We start from the raw sequence: 20,854 nt of genomic DNA, 5'->3' as shown, positions 1-20,854 counted from the left end.
ATACTTGATGTGGTTTAAAAGAGCATATTATACAATGGAATATTACTACTCCGCCATGAAGAATGATAAAATTATGCATTGCAGGCAAATGGGATGAAATTGGAGGATATCATGCTAAGTGAGATAAGCCAATCTCAAAAAACTAAAGGACGAATGATCTCGCTGAATAAGCGGATGAGGACATATAATGGGGGGTAGGAGGTGTTAGCATTAGGCTAGGGTTAGGTTTAGTGGGTTAGGGATAAGGAGAGTGGTAAGAATGGAGGGAAGAAGGACTGTAGAGAGGGAAAAGAGGGGTGGGAGTGGTGGGGGGGAAGGGAAAAAAATAACAGAATGAATCAAACAACATTGCCTTATTTAAATTTATGATTTTTAATAAAAAAAATGGAAAAAAAAAAAGAATTAAAAAAATTAATTAAAAAAAAGAGAAATGAATGGAATTTTGGAAGAATAAGATCATGCTCTCCAATGATTCTGCTTGGAATCATAACTTCAATAATGGGAATAAGGAATGCAATGAAGTACATCTACCTGGTCGGTATTCACATAAGAGTTTTCATCTGAAATCATAAATAGCAAGGAATATCTACAATGCACTCTACTGGGCATCAAAGAGAGATATACAATGAATATTTCTAGACTGGTTTTGTCCAGAACAACTCTGGTTAATTTAAAAGTAAAACTTGGAGAGATATTAAAGAAATTAATGCATTCCACCCACCAAAATGGCAACCTATCAACTATCAAAATATGGAAAAGTTCAAACTATTAAATTAAGATGATAATACATATCAAACAAAAAAGGGGTATAAGAGCCATACTCCATGACAGCAAATATGAATACATGTACGATTATAATCTGGATAAAACAAGATGATAGTATATGTATACATTTACAATATGAATACATATACAATATAATCTGGATAAACAAGAAAGGGTATATTTGGGCAGCAACGAAAACCACCAAAGTGGTTTCCTACTTTATTGACTCCATCAGTATAAGAATTGGTGTCCAAATTCTTCCAAGATCCTATCCCTAATAGGATCCAAGAAGACTAAGTAGTGGCCCTTTGGAGGTGAAGCTATGACTCTTTCCACTCCACCTTCAGGAGATGCTGTGCCTCTCTGTCCTCTCTTATGGCCCAGCCAACCTTTGGTAGGTCTTTGAGGCTTGCAGCCCTCGCAATGCAGTACTCTTTGCCCCAGTACTCACATCAGGGCCCCCTTGTGTTGACAATGCTGAAGTCACCATCTTCATGACAACCAATTTCTTCTTTCAGCGAGAAGGGATTCTTCCACAATTATTAGTATTCATACCAAATCCCAACATGACCCTGTTATTGTAAATTTGTTAATTGCTTCAGTCTTGTCATTTTCTCACAGCTACCTATTCCTCTTAAGGAAACAGGCATGTTTCCAGAGTAGAGAGATCAAAAGCAAAGCAAAAGAAAACCCTATAGAGAGTGACACGCAAAATCAACTTTCTCCAACTCAATACACAACCAGCATCCCTAAATTCTTTGCTGATGGCAGATTCTATCAAAGTGTGCTTCCCTCCTATCCAATATAGGTAAATGTGACAGAGTTTGCCTTTAAAACTTTTGTAGGTCTCAGTTCTGAGATTCACCACTAGGAATTCTATCCTGAACAATCCTCCTATTCTCAGGAATGCCCATCAGGACAGTAGGGGACAAGAGAATAAATCACCATTCCTAACATCATTCTTTCAAGTCAAAGTCACAGCTGCAAATCATGTTTCTGTTATTACTAGTCATGTGACTTTGAGCTAGTTATCGAACCATTTAAAGCCTCAGTTGTTTTTACTTGTAAAATAAGAGAAATTAACAATTTTAATAAAAGTTGTTGAGTTGAATAAGGAAATGATGCTTACAACACTTAGCCTAATTGGTACAAGTTGGTTTATGTAATATCCAAGTCTATCATAGTTGGTCCATCTTGCCATGTCTTCATTTCCATAAATAAAAAAGGAATAGATTGTTTTTTGTCATTAATGCGTAGTGAGTACATTTAATTAGGAGGCAAGTAGGATTGGTGCCTAATACAAAATTATACATAATTCCCACCCTGTGACAAAATTTAAAAGGTAGTAGCAATCATAAATAAAACCCACTTTATATACACACAGTTTTATGAGCTAAAATCCATAAAAGTGCTACAAATGCCGAGATATATAAAAATATGTAAGATGGAAACCACTATTGTGAGAAAGTTAAATTATGTAAGAAATCATAATGTATTTCATTTTTAATGTGAAGATGCTTACACACCACCATAGGGAAAGAGATAAATGGTATTTGCTGTAAATGTGCTTAGCATTCCAGACAATTTTATCACCAGGAGGTTTAGAAATATGGCTAAGTAAAATAAAATCAACTGGTATTCTAGAGAACAATATGTGTAAAGACCAAAAAAGAGTATGTAAAAGACATTTTTTTCTTTGTGTTTCTACAGATAGATTGAAAATAAGAGCAGCTCAGAATTTTAGGCACATACACTTAAATGAAATGCTTTATTACCAATGAATCCATAAACAATAAGAATCCTTTAAATCAAGCCAGAAAGAGAAGGTGAAGCTGTTAACAATTGCCTCTATAGTGTCTCAAACTGAGTGGTTAGCAATCTTGAGGTACAACAGAGTTTACTGTGGCTAAAGATAAATCTCCCCTATGCCTTATCAATTGACAGACCACACATGTATGATACATTGCCAAGGACACTTAGATTCCCTATATCTAATGAGAAACGATAGAGATAATAAATAAAATTGAGATTTATAACCACTGTAAAATTGGTCAAAATTATTACTTTAAAAAAATAGTAACATTTAGGGATACTAAGTCTGCAACCCAAATCCAATTGTCCATTATGTTCATGTCAGTGAGATTTGTCTGAATAAAGATTCATCTAACAGTGTTTTGAAAGTACATAATCCACAGAGTTTGCTGCTCATAATATAATCCATGTTGTTCCACTGGTTTATGGAGGGAAATAAACCCTCAAGCAGCATTGCATTCAGAGTTAGCAGAGAGAAAGTTTACTTTCAAGGGAGGGTTTTCCAAGGTTGACTCCTAGTAATTCAGAAGGGTAGGAGTGAATGTCATTTTTTGCTCTAAGCGTTAGCACATGTATTGTACAAGTATGACACTTATCATCTCACTGTCACTGCTGGAAGGTTGTAGGAGTATTTGAAAAAAAAAATGCATCTCATGAGAGCAGGTGCCTCTGGAATGCAGCATATTCTTTGCTTGACTGATTTATTGGGAAATTATACCTACTCATTTTTCTCTTTTACAGCATTTGTTTGGTTGTATTTGTGTGTCTTCTTGCATGTTAAATAATTCAGTGATTAATATTAGGCAAATATAAATTACGGGATTTAAGCAACTTTATTTAATTATTTATATATGTATATAAATGGTATTATCAAGCAATTTACTTCAGGAACACAATGTGCAATCCTGAAATGATTGGGATAAACCTAGCCTAAGCTCTCATTATGCAATCCTAAAGAAAATAAAATACCAGAAATGTCACTCTCCATTTTTTATATTTCCTTTTACATTTTATAATATGAACTCATGATAAAATGACAATTATGTATGTAACTACCACTTTAATATGATGGTTTTTTTCAGGCCATTGCTTTCTGGCCCTATTTGAAAAAAGTACATCATAGGAAAAAAATAAATGAAATAGCACAAAAATATGTGAAAACCTCAGTAGTCAATATGGTATTGGCAAAAGAGCACATAGGTTTTAGAATCAACATATCTGGCTAGGGAAACCCCAGTTCTGCTACTTAAAATGTGCTCTGGGAAAGCTAATATTTTTGATCCTCAACTTTTTATCAGAAACAAAATGGAGATAAAAGGACAAGTCTCCAAAAATTCCACTTTGAAGTATATGCTCTAAAGAAGTGAAAACAGGTTGCAGACAGATACTTTTATACTAATATTAGTAGTAGTATTCTTCACAATAGCCAAAAGGAGGAAGCAATTCAAATATTTGTCAACAGATGAATAAACAAACTATGGTATATAAATGCTTCTTGACTTACCGTGGAATTACTTTCCTGAAAAAAAACAATCATAAGTTGAAAATAATGTAAATAGAAGCAGCCCAGCCCCTCCGGCAGGAAGCGCCTCTCCAGGCTAGCTTCCCGGGGCAGACCACCCAGTGAGAGCCTCTCGATGCAGAGCCATCCACAAGTCCCCAAGCCAGTGGAAATATTCGACACGCAAGCAGATTCTGGGACCAGGGCTGGGCAGCCAGAGACCTCTCCAGGCAGCCTTGTCCTGCTCCAGCTGCAGGCTTTTTCCACGGGGCGATCCAAGATGGCGGACTAGAGGGTGACTGCATCTCAGGTCCCCTCAGAACTCAGGATTCAAGAAGGGGAGACATTGAGAGACTCGGACTAAGATAGAACCACGGGGTGAGTCTTCCTCACCCAGCGAAGCTCAGCTGGGCGGCAGGCCCCGGATTCGAGTGGCTTATTAGAGTGGGACAGGGCAGATAGCGTCTCCCCCAGGCAGCTCTGTGCAGTCTGGCAGTGGGCTTCGCCCACAGGGACAGATCCTCCAGCCTCTCGGAACAGGCCCCCCAGTGACAGCCCTTCTGCACAGAAGCAGCGTGGCCAGCTCTAGCCCACCCCGCTGCCAGCTCCAGCCCGCCCGCAGGTTGCTTCAGTGACCAGCACAGGGCGCCAGGGGACTCCCCCAAGCAGCCCAGCCCCCTCCGGCGGGAAGCACCTCTCTAGGCTAGCTTCCCGGGGCAGACCCGCCCAGTGAGAGCCTCTCGACACAGAGCCAGCCACAAGTCCCCAAGCCAGTGGAGATATTCGACATGCAAGCAGCTTCTGGGACCAGGAATGGGCAGCCAGAGACCTCTCCAGGCAGCATTGTCCCCCGCCAGCTGCAGGCTTTTTCCACAGGGCGATCCAAGATGGCGGACTACAGGGTGACTGCATCTCCAGTTGCCCCAGAAACCCAGGAATTCAAGAAGGGGGAGGCACTGAGAGTCTTGGATTAAATAGAACCACGGGGTGAGTCTCCCCCACCCAGCGAAGCTCAGCTGGGCGGCAGGCCCGGATTCGAGTGGCTTATTAGAGTGGGACAGGGCAGATAGCGTCTCCCCCAGGCAGCCTCGGTGCAGTCTGGCAGTGGGCTTGGCCCACAGGGACAGATCCTCCAGCCTCTCAGAACAGGCCCCCCAGTGACAGCCCTTCTGCACAGAAGCAGCGCGGACCAGCTCCGGCCCGCCCCGGCCAGCTCCGGCCCGCCCCAGCCAGCTCCAGCCCGCCCCACTGCAGCTACAGCCCCGCCCGCAAGTTGCTTCAGTGACCAGCACAGGGCGCCAGGGACTTCCCCAAGCAGCCCAGCCCCCTCCAGCGGGAAGTGCCTCTCTAGGCTAGCTTCTTGGGGCAAATCACCCAGTGAGAGCCTGTCTACACAGAGCCAGCCACAAGTTCCCAAGCCAGTGGAGACCTACAACCTACAACCAGCCTCTGGAACCAGGACTGTGCAACAAGAGACCATCCAGGTCTCTCTCCCTGGAACCGGTAGCGGGCTAGGGGCCAGCGGTTCTTTGGAAGCACTGCATTATCAAATTAATCCAAGACTTCTGGCTACTGAAGGCTGGTAGGGGATACACTGGAAAATCTACAGGGTCACTATAAGCCAATACAGGAAATCTACAATATCACAGAGTCCCATTGACATCTGATCAATATGAGAAAACAAGGGAAGAAAATGTCCGAAACAAACCTAAATACTATATCAATAAAACCCAATGACAGGACAGCAGAAGAAAGGTCTGAAAGGGAGTTCAGAATGTACATAATTAAAACAATCAGGGAAGCAAACGAGGAGATGAAAGAACAAATGCAGGCATTAAATGAACGCACCAATCAACAGTTAAAAGACCAAATAACGGAAAGCAAAAGATCATTTCAATAAAGAGTCAGAGATACTGAAAAAAAAAAAAACGGAAATCATTGAAATGAAGGAAACAATAAACCAAGTTAAAAACACCATAGAAAGCATAAACAATAGGATAGATCACCTGGAGACAGAACCTCAGATATTGAAGACAAAATATTTAATCTTAAAATAATGTTGACCAAACAGAGAAGATGGTAAGAAATCATGAACAGAATCTACAAGAATTATGGGATATCATGAAAAGGCCAAATTTAAGAATAATTGGGATTGAGGAAGTCTTAGAGAAACAAACCAAAGGAATGAACAATCTATTCAATGAAATAATATCAGAAAAGTTCCCAAATCTCAAGAATGAAATGGAAAACCAAGTACAAGAGGCTTATAGGACTCCAAATATGCAAAATTACAACAGACCTACACCAAGGCACATTATTATGAAAATACCTAACATTCAAAATAAAGACAGAATTTTAAAGGCCACGAGAGAAAAGAATCAGATTACATTAAGGGGGAAACCAATAAGAATATCAGCAGATTTTTCAGTCCAGACCCTAAAAGCTAGAAGGGCCTGGAACAACATTTACCAAGCCCTGAAAGAAATGGATGCCAACCAAGAATTTTATACCCAGCAAAACTTACTTTCAGATTTGACGATGAGATAAAATCCTTCCATGATAAACAAAAGCTAAAGGAATTACTAAAAGAAAGCCGGCATTACAGAACATTCTCAGCAAAATATTCCATGAGGAAGAGATGAAAAACAATGAAGCAAATCAGCAATGGGAGGAACTAGCCTAAAGGAATAGCCAAATAAAGGAGAAACCAAATCATGTCAAAATACAAAAATGAGTCCAATGACTAGGAATACAAATCATATCACAATAATAACTGTAATGTTAATGGCCTGAACTCATCAATGAAAAGACATAGACTGGCAGATTGGATTAAAAAGAAAGATCCAACAATATGCTGCCTGCAAGAGACCCATCTCATAGAAAGAGATACCCATAGACTGAAGGTGAAAGGATGGGAAAAAAACATACGATGCACACGGACACAGCAAAAAACTGGAGTATCCCATCCTCATTTCCGATAATGTAGACTTCAAGCCAAAACTAGTCAGAAGGGATAAAGAAGGACATTACATACTGCTTAAGGGAAGCATAAAGCAGCAAGACATAACAATCATAAATATCTATGCCCCGAACATTGGCTCATCCATGTACGTCAAACAAATCCTTCTCAAATCCAGAAATCAAATAGACCACAACACATAATACTAGGCGATTTTAACACACCTCTCTCACCGCTGGATAGATCGTCCAAACAAAATTGAATAAAGAAACCATAGATCTCAATAACACAATCAAGAATTTAGACTTAACCACTTATATAGAATATACCATCCAACAAAGAACGAATACACTTTCTTCTCAGCAGCACGTGGATCCTTCTCTAAAATAGACCATGTTTTATGCCACAAAGCTACTGATAGCAAATACAAGAAGATAGAGATACTACCTTGTACTCTATCAGATCATAGATGGACTGAAATTAGAAATAAATGACAGAATAAAAACCAGAAACTTCTCCAATAATTGGAGATTAAATAATACACTATTATACGATGAATGGATAACAGAAGACAATCAGGAGGGAAATTAAAAATTCTTAGAAGTAAATGAGAACAAGGACACATCATATCAAAATCTCTGGGACACTATGAAAGCAGTACTGAGAGGAAGATTTATTTCATGGGGGCGCATTCGACAAAAGAAGTAGAAATCAACACATAAACGACTTAACACTACAGCTCAAAGCCCTAGAAAAAGAAGAGCAGACCAACACCAAAAGTAGTAGAAGACAGGAAATAGTTAAAATCAGAGCTGAAATCAATGAAATTGAAACAAAGGAAACAATCAGAAAAATTAACAAAATAAATAGTTGGTTATTTGAAAAAAAAATAAACAAAATTGATTAACCCTTAGCCACACTAACAAAGAGAAAAAGGGAGAAAACTCAAATTACTAAAATTCGAATGAACAAGGAAATATCACAACAGACACGAGTGAAATACAAAACATAATTAGAAGCTATTTTGAAAATCTATACTCCAACAAAACAGAAAACCTCGAAGACATCAACAAGTTTCTAGAGACCTATGAACTACCTAAACTGAACGAGGAAGACATACACAACTTAAATAAATCAATTTCAAGCAATGAAATAGAAGAGGTCATCAAAAGCCTACCAACAAGAAAAGTCCGGGACCAGATGGGTTCTCAGCAGAGTTCTACAAAACCTTTAAAGAAGAGCTCATTACAATACTTCTCAAAGAATTCCATAAAATAGAAGAGGAGGGAACCCTCCCAAACTCATTCTATGAAGCCAATATCACCCTGATACCTAAACCAGACAGAGATACATCGAGGAAAGAAAATTTCAGACCAATATCCTTAATGACATCGACGCAAAAATTCTTAACAAAATTTTAGCAAATCGCATACAAAAATATATTAAAAAGATAGTGCATCACGATCAAGTGGGTTTCATCCCAGGGATGCAAGGTTGGTTCAACATCCGGAAATCAATAAATGTCATTCATCATATCAACAGACTAAAAGTTAAGAATCACATGATTATTTCAATAGATGCAGAAAAAAGCATTCGATAAAATACAGCACCCCTTCATGCTTAAAACACTAGAAAAAATTGGGGTAATGGGGTAATGGGAACATTCCTTAACATTGTAAAGGCCATCTATGCTAAGCCCATGGCTAATATCATTCTAAATGTTGAAAAACTGAAAGCATTCCCCCTAAAACTGGAACAAGGCAGGATGCCCTCTTTCACCACTTCTGTTCATCATTGTCCTTGAGACTCTAGCCAGAGCAATTAGACAAACCAAAGAATTAAATGGATACGAATTGGAAAAGAGGAACTCAAACTATCCTTGTTCGCTGATGATATGATTATATATTTAGAGGAACCTGGAAATTCCACCAGAAAACTCTTAGAACTCATAAGTGAATTCAGTAAAGTAGTAGGTTACAAGATCAATGTTCATAAATCCAATGCATTTTTATACATAAGTGATAAATCTTCAGAAAGAGAAATTAGGAAAACTACCCCATTCACAATAGCATCAAAAAAATAAAATACTTGGGAATCAATCTCAAAAAGAGCTGAAAGACCTCTACAATGAGAACTATAGAACACTAAAGAAGGAAATTAAAGAAAACCTTAGAAGATGGAAAGATCTCCCATGTTCATGGATAGGAAGAATTAATATTGTCAAAATGGCCATACTACCAAAAGTGCTATATAGATTCAATGCAATTCCAATTAAAAACCCAATGGTGTACCTTACAGAAATAGAGCAAGCAATCATGAAATTCATCTGGAAGAATAAGAAACCCAGAATAGCTAAAGCAATCCTCAGTAGAAAGAGCGAAGCAGGTGGTATTGCAATACCAGATCTTCAACTCTATTACAAAGCAATAGTAACAAAACGGCATGGTATTGGTACCAAAATAGACAGGTAGATCAATGGTACAGAATAGAGGACATGGACACAAACTCAAATAAATACAATTTTCTCATACTAGACAAAGGGGCCAAAAATATGCAATGGAGAAAAGATAGCCTCTTCAACAAATGGTGCTGGGAAAACTGGAAAACCATATGCAACAGAATGAAATTAAACCCTTATCTCTCACCCTGCACAAAACTCAACTCACAATGGATCAAGGAACTCGGAATCAGACCAGAGACCCTGCATCTTATAGAAGAAAAAGTAGGTCCAAACCTTCAAATTGTTGGCTTAGGAGCAGACTTCCTTAACAGGACACCCATAGCCCAAGAAATAAAAGCAAGAATCAACAACTGGGATAGATTCAAACTAAAAAGCTTTCTCTCAGCAAAGGAAACAATCAGTAATGTGAAGAGAGAGCCTACAGAGTGGGAGAATATCTTTGCCAAACATACTTCAGATAGAGTGCTAATATCCTGAATCTATAAAGAACTCAAAAACTCTACACCAAGAATCCAAATAATCCAATCAACAAATGGGCTAAGGAAATGAACAGACACTTCACAGAAGAAGATGTACAAGCAATCAACAGATATATGGAAAAATGTTCAACATCTCTAGTAATAAGAGAAATGCAAATCAAAACTACCCTAAGATTTCATCTCACCCCAATTAGAATGGCGATTATCAAGAACATAAGCAACAATAGGTGTTGGCAAGGATGTGGGGAAAAAGGTACACTCATACATTGCTGATGGGGTTGCAAACTAGTGCAGCCACTCTGGAAAGCAGTATGGAGATTCCTCAGAAAGCTTGGAATGGAACCACCATTTGACCCAGCTACCCCACTCCTTGGCCTATACCCAAAGGACTTCAAATCAGCATACTACAGAGATACAGCCACATCAATGTTCATAGCTGCTCAATTCACTATAGCCAGATTGTGGAACCAACCCAGATGCCCTTCAGTTGATGAATGGAAAAAGAAACTGTGGCATATATATACAATGGAATATTACTCCGCCATGAGGAATGACAAAATTATGGCATTTGCAGGCAAATGGATGAAATTGGAGGGTATCATGCTAAGTGAGATAAGCAAATCTCAAAAAACTAAAGGACGAATGATCTCGCTGATAAGCGGATGAGGACATACGGGGGTGGGGGGTAGGAGGGGTTAGTGTTAGGGTTAGGGTTAGGTTTAGGGTTAGGGATAAGGAGGGTGGTACGAATGAGGAAGAAAGGAATGTATAGAGGGAAAAGGGGGGGGGGGGGGGAGGGGGGGAAGGGGAAAAATAACAAAATGAATCAAACAACATTGCCCTATGTAAATTTATGATTTTTAATTAAATTAAAAATTAAAAAAAAGAAAATAATGTAAATAAAATATGCACTTAATACACCTGACTTCAAACACAACAACTTAACCTAGCCTACTTGAAAATGCTCAGAATACTTACACAGTCTATTAATTGAACAAAATCATCTAACATAAACCTATTTATAATACAGTGATAAATGCCCCATTCATTTATTGAAAAGATCACAATTTGAATTTTGAAGTCTGGTTCATGCTGAATGTGTATTGCTTTCACACCATTGTGAAGTCAAGGAAACAAATTGAACCATCCAGAATCAAAGATCCTTTATATGCATACAATGGAAAAATACTTGACCTTAAAAAGAGTGATGTTCTGACATATGCAGCAGCATGGAAAACATTAAACTATGTCTTATTTCAAGACAGACAAAAAAAGGACAAGTATTTTATGATTCCCCTTAAATGAAGTCACTGAAGTAGACAAATTCATAGAAACAAAGACTAGAATAAAGGTAACCAGTAGCAGGGGATAGAGTTTGTTGGATATAAAGTTACTGATAAAAAAGTTCTGGAAAAGAGAGAGGTGATGGTTAATATCACTGAATCATATACTTAAAAATAAAATCTTTATTATACTTAAAATGTCTTTATAGTTAAATAATGTTATGTATATTTTGCAGCATAAAAAGCACTCACCTCATAGAATTGTTAAGATTAGATTATCTAGTCTATGTGAAAAATACCTGCCAAACTAGGCATCTGATAAATGCAATCAGAACTCACCTCAACTCCTTTTGTCTTCCTTGTTGGAGACTAGCAGGTTAATGCCACATTGTATTAATTCATGCTGGCACAGAGAAGGAACCAAGGAAGCGAAAGTGTTGTGTCTCCACAAGAAAGATATTTTGACCAAAGAACTCCTGAATTGCTCATGGACCTTCTCATTAGATTAAAAGGGATCTCCAACTTCTCAATAGACTGTCTGCTCTGTTTCTATAATGCTTCTGGATTTCAAAGCTTTATTATAAAATGCTGTGAGCACCAGCTGAGAATTTTTTCCCCCCTTTCCAGGGAATGCATTTTCTTCAGGCCTTTGGAGCAATACTTGAAATGAACATGATCCACTTTTTCATTTACCCTAAGTAATTTTTAATGAGCATTAAATTATAGGGCACAATTTGAGTTCTCAAGACCTATAATACTAACTCCCTATCCTCAGGAACTGTAGTAAAAATAAGAGATGAAAAGAATAGATTCCCTCTGGGAATAAATTTCTCAGGAAGGATCTTCCAAAAGACAGTCATACTACAAAAGATATTTTTTGTTGTTTCTATTGTCCTTAGACTTCATTTCCGGTTACCTCTTCTCTCCAGGTTCAGCTACGGCTTCTAAGTCCTCCTTGATACCTGTGTCCTTGAATGTTCATGTGTACATATTTACATAAGCAACCTCACCATGCTAAGAAGATTTCAAGATTTACCAACAGCTCCTCCTATTTCAAAATCACAGAATCCATTGGTCTTGTCCAGGCTGCTGGGCCCCTATGCTTCTGCTACAGTTCATTCATAGCCCTGCTCGATCTGTTATTTTCAAAATCCCCCATCCTATACTCTCTATCACACAAACAATCTGATTTCCCCTCTTGCCCACAATCAGTTCCTCTATGCATCACTCCACTTTCTTCCCCTACATCTAAACTCTGGTGGTCCCCAAGACTCGACTTTATCATATCCCTTGGGTTTTCACAGTCCTGCCTTTGAAAAGACAGTTTACTATGGTCCAGGACCTTCTACATTATACCTCCACTGATGTCCTTTGAAATGATCTTCAAAACTGTTTTTATTCCCCCAGAATCCTAGTGAGTAAATATTTTTACTTACATATCTTTCCCACATGAAAACTTCAACATTTTCAAAATCCAACACAGTTTTCCCTGCCTTTCCCCAAAATTCATGTTAGTAACGTTTTTATTGATCCAACTATTTGCCACTGACTTGCCTGTGGTTAATCAGCATTATATCCATAAACCCCCACTAATGTCTCACTGACAGCTGCCTCATCATGTCACAGCTGCATTACTTTAATGGCCTTTGGTTATTTCCGATTAAGTCTTTCTAACAAGCTGTTAAAAGAACAGTCTTTAATAGTAAAATGTCTTGAGAGCTATAAGGTCAACATTTTAGACAAAATGATTATTACAGATAAACTACAGAAACTTTCTGTAAACAGTTCAGATCCATCCATTACTCCCTACTGCCTCTAAATCAAATCTAAGTTTTCGTATCTAGATTTGAGGATCTTTGTAAAGGGAAAGCTCTCTACCCACTTACTGTAAACCTACCATTTCCCAGAATATACTGTATGTTCCATAATTCAGTTAATCATCTTACTGCTCACTCACAGGTCTGCCATACCTATTTTTTCTATTAATCCTCCCTACCTCATTAAGTTTTATCATCCCTCCAGACTGCCAAAAGCATCTCTTTAATGAACATTCAGAACAATATTCCAATCCAAATCCACATCTTTTATCTAATTCCTTTGCTTCTATGATAAAACTTAGCACATAAGGATACACTCAAAAAATATTTGCTCTTAATTCCCAAGTTTCCATTTTGGTGTATGTTTTTGTGGCTTTTTCTCTGCTGTAACTAAAAGACCTGACAAGAACAATTTTAAGGAGGAAAAGTTTATTTGGGGGTTCATAATTTCAGAGGTCTCAGTCCATAGATAGCTGGCTCCATTCTTTAGGGCTCAAAGTGAGAAAGAACATCATGGAGGAAGAATGTGGCAGAGGGAAGCAGCTCACGTGACGGTCAGAAAGCAGAGAGAGACTCCATTCTCCAGATGCAAACTATATACCCCAAAGGCAAGACCCCAAAGCCCACTTCCCAAACCACACCCTACCTGCTTTCAGTTACCACTCGGTCAATCCCTACTGGGATATTAATTCACTGATTGGGTTAAGGTTCTCATAATCCATCAGTGTAGTTTGGAATTTTCCTGACTAAAGTTTAAATATTTGATTCACTGCCTACTGGATGCATGACTTGCAAAAATCTGTACTCTTACATGAGCACTGTCTGAATTTCCTCAGAAGTATTCCAATAACATTTTCATAACGTTCATGAAACAGTAGAGGGGATAATATAATAGCACATTAGTTGGCTATTGATGTTGTAACAAATTACCTCAAGTTTAGAGGCTTAACACAAATCTAATATCTTGTAATCCTGGAAATAATTTTAACTGGGCAGCCCGAACTATACTCATTCTGAAGTCTCCAAGAAAAACAAAAAAATGCACTTCCCTGCCTTTCCACCTTTGGGAAGCTGCCTGCATGCCTTGGCTCAAATCAGTGCCAAGTTACTCCAACCTGTGCTTCTATGGTCACATCTTCTTTGACTCTCCTGTCTCCCTCTCTCATTGATAAGATCCCTTATGATCTCATTGAGCATTCCTTGATTTACAGAGCAATCTTACCAATTTAAAGATTCTGAGCTTAATCACATCTTCAAAGTCACTTTTACCTTGAAAAGTAACATATTCAGCTTTCAAAGACCACAGTGTAAACATCTTCAGCCTATTGCAAATAGGCTACACAATACCTATCAGTCCCTTTTCATTATCTAGATTATAAATTATATTAAGGCAAACACCAGGGTTCATCCCCCTTCTCTAACCTTCTCAATGTATATAATGGTACAGTAGCCAATGTCGGCTATTGAATAAAAAGCTAATTCCAGTTTACGTATGTATGTTAGAGTTAGTGAGATTGAACCATTCTTTCCTGTCTCTACCACACAGGCCATTTTCTACCACCACCACACACAGACCCTCAAGACTAGCACAGCACAGAAAGTAGTGGCAATATATTCCATTTCATCCCCAGTAGGATTAGCCCAAGAAATATAATTTTGTTCCCAGACCTATCATAACAATTTTTTTCTCATTTGTTCTGGATAATTTCATTTGACTTCTCAGGATTTTCTTTCATAAACACTGTATAATTTTCAATTTGCAGTTTTTTTAAATCCCAACAAGGGATTTGATAGAGAACACATTTATTTTTTCATATGAAAATAGATATCCTATTGCAAATAGACATTTTCTATAAATATTTTAGAAAATCAATATCTAATCACAAATGATTCTTTCATGGGATAAGTTCTCTGTTTTTCATAAGCTGTACCAGGTTGACACAATGTTATTGTTTTGTTTTGTTTTTTGCCTAAGCATAAAACCAATCCTTATCTTCATTCCCAATTCGATAGCAAAATCACCGTATTCTTCTTTGGGGATATATGAAAATGAATTCTACACTTCAAAGTAGATAGATATTCTCTGGGTTAGAATGTGTGGGTTTCTTCTTTTTATAAGTTTTTAATGATATTATTTTCTCAGGTCAATTTCAGGTTCTTTGATTGTGAGTCAAGTTTTACATATTGCCTTCAAATCACTTGCTTCCACTAAAACAACCTTCACAATCACATCACCTTAGCTATTAAAACTGAAAATGTCAAAAATGCCTGCAAACTTGCATGCCTGAGGAAAATACCACACACACACACATACACATGCACCTATACATACACACCACTACGAATGAAAACAGATGCAGGAAAAGTGAGTCTATCACTAACATAATGTCACCACTGTCATTTACAAAACAGATATCCAAACCTAAGCATTTGATGCTGTGCCTCACACGAGCCCGGAACGCCAATCACTAGCAGGAATGTCCCACGGTGTCTAAGAAATTTCGTATTCAGGATTAGCAGAAGATAATGTGCCACACTTTGACCTTTTGGACCTTACTTGGTTGAGACATATTTCTAAGGTTCTTTCAATGTACTTTTCTAAATTGAATTAATTGTTCACTGGTCCCAGGACTCAGGCTTTCTTTTTTCTCTATTAACCAGGATTTTACCTGTCTCCATTTCCATTACCCATTATCCCCAGAGGAAAGGAGCCAGCAAGACTGGGGATGTAGCTCAGTAGTACAGTGTATGCCTAGCATGTGCATGGTCCTGAACAACAACAACAACAAAGCCATATACAGGCAGTAACAAGAAAGCTTATTATCTAATTATCAAGTTTTGCCAACAAACCCAAGTGCCAAATTGCACAAAACGCTTCACCTTTTTCTCTACTGGAGGAAAAAAACTAAAGACTTGATATGGTACTAAATCTTTTCATGGTACCAAAGCATTCATTTTGAACTTTTTTTTTTCTCCTTGTTTTAGTCAGTTATTTCACTGCTGTGACTAAAGGACCAAACCAAAACAACTGCGAAGGAGTAAAGGTTTATTTGGGTGCTCACGGTTTCAGAGGTCTCAATCTGTGAACAGCAGGCTTCATTCCTCAGGCCTCCAGTTGAGGCAGGACATCATGGTGGAAGAGTGTGGCAGAGGGAAGCAGCTCACATGATGACCAGGAAGCAGAGGGAGAGAGATTCCACCTTCCAGATACAAAATATATACCCCATAGCCACGCCCCCAATGAATCACTTCCTCCAACCACACCCCACCTGCCTCCCATTACCATTCAGTAATCCTCACCAGGGATTAATTCATTGATTAGTTTAAGACTATAACCCAATCATTTCTCCTCCAAATCTTCTTGCATTGTCTCATACATGAGCTTTTGGGGGACACCACATCTAAACCATTTAGACTCCTACATCTGAAGATTATTCTATCTTGAAAAAAAAAAAAACAACAACAACAACAAAAAAAAAAAACAAAAGGCATACAAAATACACTATTCTAGAAGACATAAATGACAACAAAGGCCAGAAGAATGTCACTACAGAGAAACTTGACTTCACATATTAATAAACCAAAACAACACCCATAAATAGATTACATGTTTTTAATTGCCGCATCATTTTATATTTTTAAATAAATCCTCATTCCAAATTTTATACATAGACACATGAGCGCCTGTGCACGTGCATACACACACACACACACACACACACACACACACACACACACACCCTGCTGTGGAAAGACCCTATGTAAGAGAAATTCATATTCAAACATGAGCTCTACTTGAAAAGAGCTCTATACAGAAAATCAAGTGGAAGAAGATTCCTAAAAATTGTATTTTAGAATTCTGTTTCTTTGTTGATTGAATCTCCTAAATGGAAGGATTGTATACATTAGATACACAAAGCAAACTCTAGGAAAAACAGAAAGATTGGGTCAGTTTTATTATCCTTATAAATGATAAAATGGTATTCCAGGTACCAACCAAGGGCAAACCAAATATATTCTATTACATTTTACTGCAGAATTTCCATTAAAATACAAGAGAAAATGTATCTTTTCACAAAGGAACTTAACAGCAACAGAAAATACAGCACCTTCGTGTAGAACACAAGGTCTTGAAATATCCTCGCCCCACCACATCTGTGATCTTAGAAAGCAGAAAAATATTGAGGAGAGGAGAATTTCTGTTGAGAAAAAGAAAGAGAGATGGAGAGTTCTCTATTCCCATCACTTGGGTGCACTCCTTGTAGGGACCAGGAAGTCTTCTATGGCCATGATCCTGCATCCCCTGGGCCCCTGCCACTGACTTTGTTATTCACAACCATAACTGATTTCTCCACTGTAGATGCAGCTAAAGGGAAAGGTGAGAAAGGAGGCTTTCGAGTTCCTTTTAAGTAAATGTTTCCAAGGATAAAGTGAAGTATAAAGTCTATTTCCTCCCCACTTCTCTTTTTCTCTCTCCCTCCTCTCATTCTCTCTCAGATGCACAGACTCACAAACTTATTTCGCATACTTATTTTTCCCTGAAACCAAATAATTTAAGAACTACACAAAGCTGCAAAGTCAAAGGGTCATAAAAGTGCTAATAATGATGTCAGGTACTTGTTTGAAGCTCTGAAAGCCCTTCTTTTTAAAGAATCTCACAGAAATATTGATCAAATGGAATGTATACGTGACCAGAGACAGAACCACACATTCAGTGTCTAAGTGGACTCTCAAATCAGGACAGGTCAGGCTTAAACTTCAACCGTGATACTTAATAACCACATGCACTTGAGCTAGTTATTTACCTTCTACAAACCTCAATTTCTCCTGAGTAAAATGAAGACAATGATGCCTTATAGGATTGCTGTGAGTTGCAAATGATAGTTTCACAACACCGGAAGGCTGGGAATCTGGTAGGTAGTAACTGCTCAACAAATTTTGTTTGTTTAAAAGAAATGATTAAGCAAATCCAGTGTGTGAAAGATTTCTACAATCTGTCAATTCCCTTTCCTGCCTTAGCAAATAAAAGATATTTGTGGCTAAGGATCAAGCAAGTAGTTCTCAACATCATCAATCTAAACCAGAGCAGCAGATGTAGAAGGATTAACCACCAGATTGAATATCTGGCTCAGAACTTACTTTTTCTTTCTTTTCCATTGTCTTTTTCCTTCCTTCTTTCCTCCCCACTCCTTTTGTCTTTCATAATATCTACACAGGGCAACTATCGTGATGTGTTTGTGATGGAGAAATAAAAATACAGTTGATATTTCAAGGAAGTCATAATCTAGCAGGGAAGAGAAGTCAGACAGTAGATATGAAGTGGAAAATCAAGGACAGGTGTATTTTAATGTGTTACTTGAGCATCATATAAGGATAACTGAAAAAGAGTGAAAGGTTGAGGGAAGTCTTATGAGCAACTAAGGTTAAGGCAATCCCAGGCAATATACCACACATGAGTCTCAAATGCAATATATAAGACTATACCTAAAATAAGCTTTTCTAAGACCATAAGGAACATGAAGAACTATTTCCTAATTCAGCTTACTAAGCACCAGAACCTTGACTCTCAAAATTATCAGGTTAGTCTTCCTAGATCAGGTAGCTAAGTATAAACACACACACACACACACACACACACACACACACACACACACACACAGAGAGAGAGAGAGAGAGACTTCAATTCAGAGATTTATAAGGTCTATGAAAGGTTTTGTTAAGAAGACTATTCTAGCTGTAGAATGAAAATGACCTACATTCTATTCAAAGAACTGAATTAGGGAAACTAATAAACTATGAAAAATTTATAGTATGAACCTGAGAGAAAATTTAACTTCTCTCCTGTCTAAGGAACTAATGAAAATTCTTAGAAGGCAAATTGTGTCAATTTTTTGTCTTGAGAAATAGAATCAACAAATATCTGAAAAAATGTTCAACATCTCTAGCAATTAGAAAAATGAAAACTACACTGGGAAATCAAAACTACAGTAGGATTCCATCTCACTCCAGTCAGAATGGCAATCATCAAGAATACAAGCAACAATAAATGTTGGTGAGGATGTGGGGGAAAAAGTGTACTCATTGATTGTTGGTGGGACTGCAAATTGTTGCAACCACTATGGAAAGCAGAATGGAGATTCCTCAGAAAACTTGGAATGGAACCACCATTTGACCCAATTATCCCATTCCTTCAAATCAGCATACTACAGTGACACACCACATCAATGTTTATAGCAGCTCAACCCACAATAGCTACATTGTACAACCAACCTAGCTGCCCTTCAACAGATGAATGGATAAAGAAATTGTGGTATATATACACAATGGAATACTACTCAGCCTTAAAGAAGAATGAAATTATGGCATTTGCCAGAAAATAGATTTCACTGGAGAATATCATGCTAAATTAAATAAGCCAATCCCAAAGAACCAAAGCCCAAATGTTTTCTCTGATACACAGATGCTAATTCACAATGGGTGTGGACCTAGGGAAGAATAGAGGTACTTTGGATTAGAGAGTGGAGTTAAGGGAGGGAAGGGGGTCTAGGTGTAGGAATGATAGTAGGATAAATCAGACATTATTAACCTGTGTGCATATATGATTCCACGACTGGTGTAACTCTGTATCACGTACAACTAGAAAAATGAGAAGTTATACTCCACTTACATATGATGTGTCAAAATGCATTCTACAGTCATGTATAACTAATCAGAACAAATTTTAAATTCTTAAAAATTTTCTTCTTGCATGGTCCACATTTTCCAATTTCACACTAATCTTTTCATTTGGAGCCTAAACTGCTATTATTATCTTGTATTTGGTTTGTTAATACTATGTAAAGATATTTCAATTTCTATGAGCGCAATAACATTTGTTCATTGCTATATCCACACGCATTATAACTACTATGTGCTTGCACAGTAGGTACTCAATAGACCTTCTATGTTTAGACATACTAATGCCCCTCACCAAATACCAAGCCTGATAGAAAGCTGGCTTCTACCTCTGTGCAGCCTTCCTACTTTGCGTCTCTCTTTAACCTACTTTCAGTGTTGTGTGAATAGGAATGATGATATTTTGTTCTTTGTGACTAAAATAAATATTTCTTAATTGGAATCCAAATTGAAAATGGATAGAAATATTGGGGGAGGGATTCAAACTGACCAGAATGAAACCTACCGCAAAGCTGTAGAAATTATTTCACAAAAATTCTAATATCCCTTTAGATAAGATTTAGTAAAAATAAGCCCATTCAGTCACTGCTAATAAATATCTAATTCAATATCAAATATTTGAGGAGTTACATAACACGATATGCCAAAAAAACTAAAATTCATGACCTTTGGTCAAAGTAGTTCATTTTGAGGAATTTATCTCAAGGAAAAAGATAAGCAACCATAAAGATATATTTGTATGTACAAATATACATACAAACGATGTGCTAATCACAATGGAGTTAAAATGGCAAAACATTAAAAATAATCAAAATATTCAATAATAATCTTGATCATCTAAATTATAATTTCTCTATATATAGAATATAATGTAACTGCCATAAATTTTGTTGTAGAATATACATTCTCAATGGGGACTAAAATTGGTGCTTTAGGAGATGAAACACTTATGTAAAAAGAATAAATACATGTGCAGCACATAGAATATTCGTAATATTTAAATATCACATGGAGAGCAATTAGGGGAAAATATCTTTAAAATATCCTTTGTGGTGTAATAATGAGTAATAGGTTAATAAGTACAATTGCAGAAGAATATTTA

At 37.6% G+C, this 20,854-nt stretch overlaps 1 long non-coding RNA gene across 1 annotated transcript in view; it reads right to left on the bottom strand.

The window, feature by feature from the left end:
* The window catches only part of LOC306640708, a 35,551-nt gene that overhangs the window by 13,269 nt on the left and 1,428 nt on the right, over positions 1–20,854 (bottom strand). The gene's annotated exons all lie outside the window — the stretch shown is intronic.

Source organism: Sciurus vulgaris (genome assembly GCF_902686455.1).
Source record: "Sciurus vulgaris genome assembly, chromosome: 11".
Classification (NCBI taxonomy): domain Eukaryota; kingdom Metazoa; phylum Chordata; class Mammalia; order Rodentia; family Sciuridae; genus Sciurus; species Sciurus vulgaris.
The sequence above is the reverse complement of the archived record's forward strand: the minus strand, read 5'-3'. Positions and strand labels throughout refer to the sequence as shown.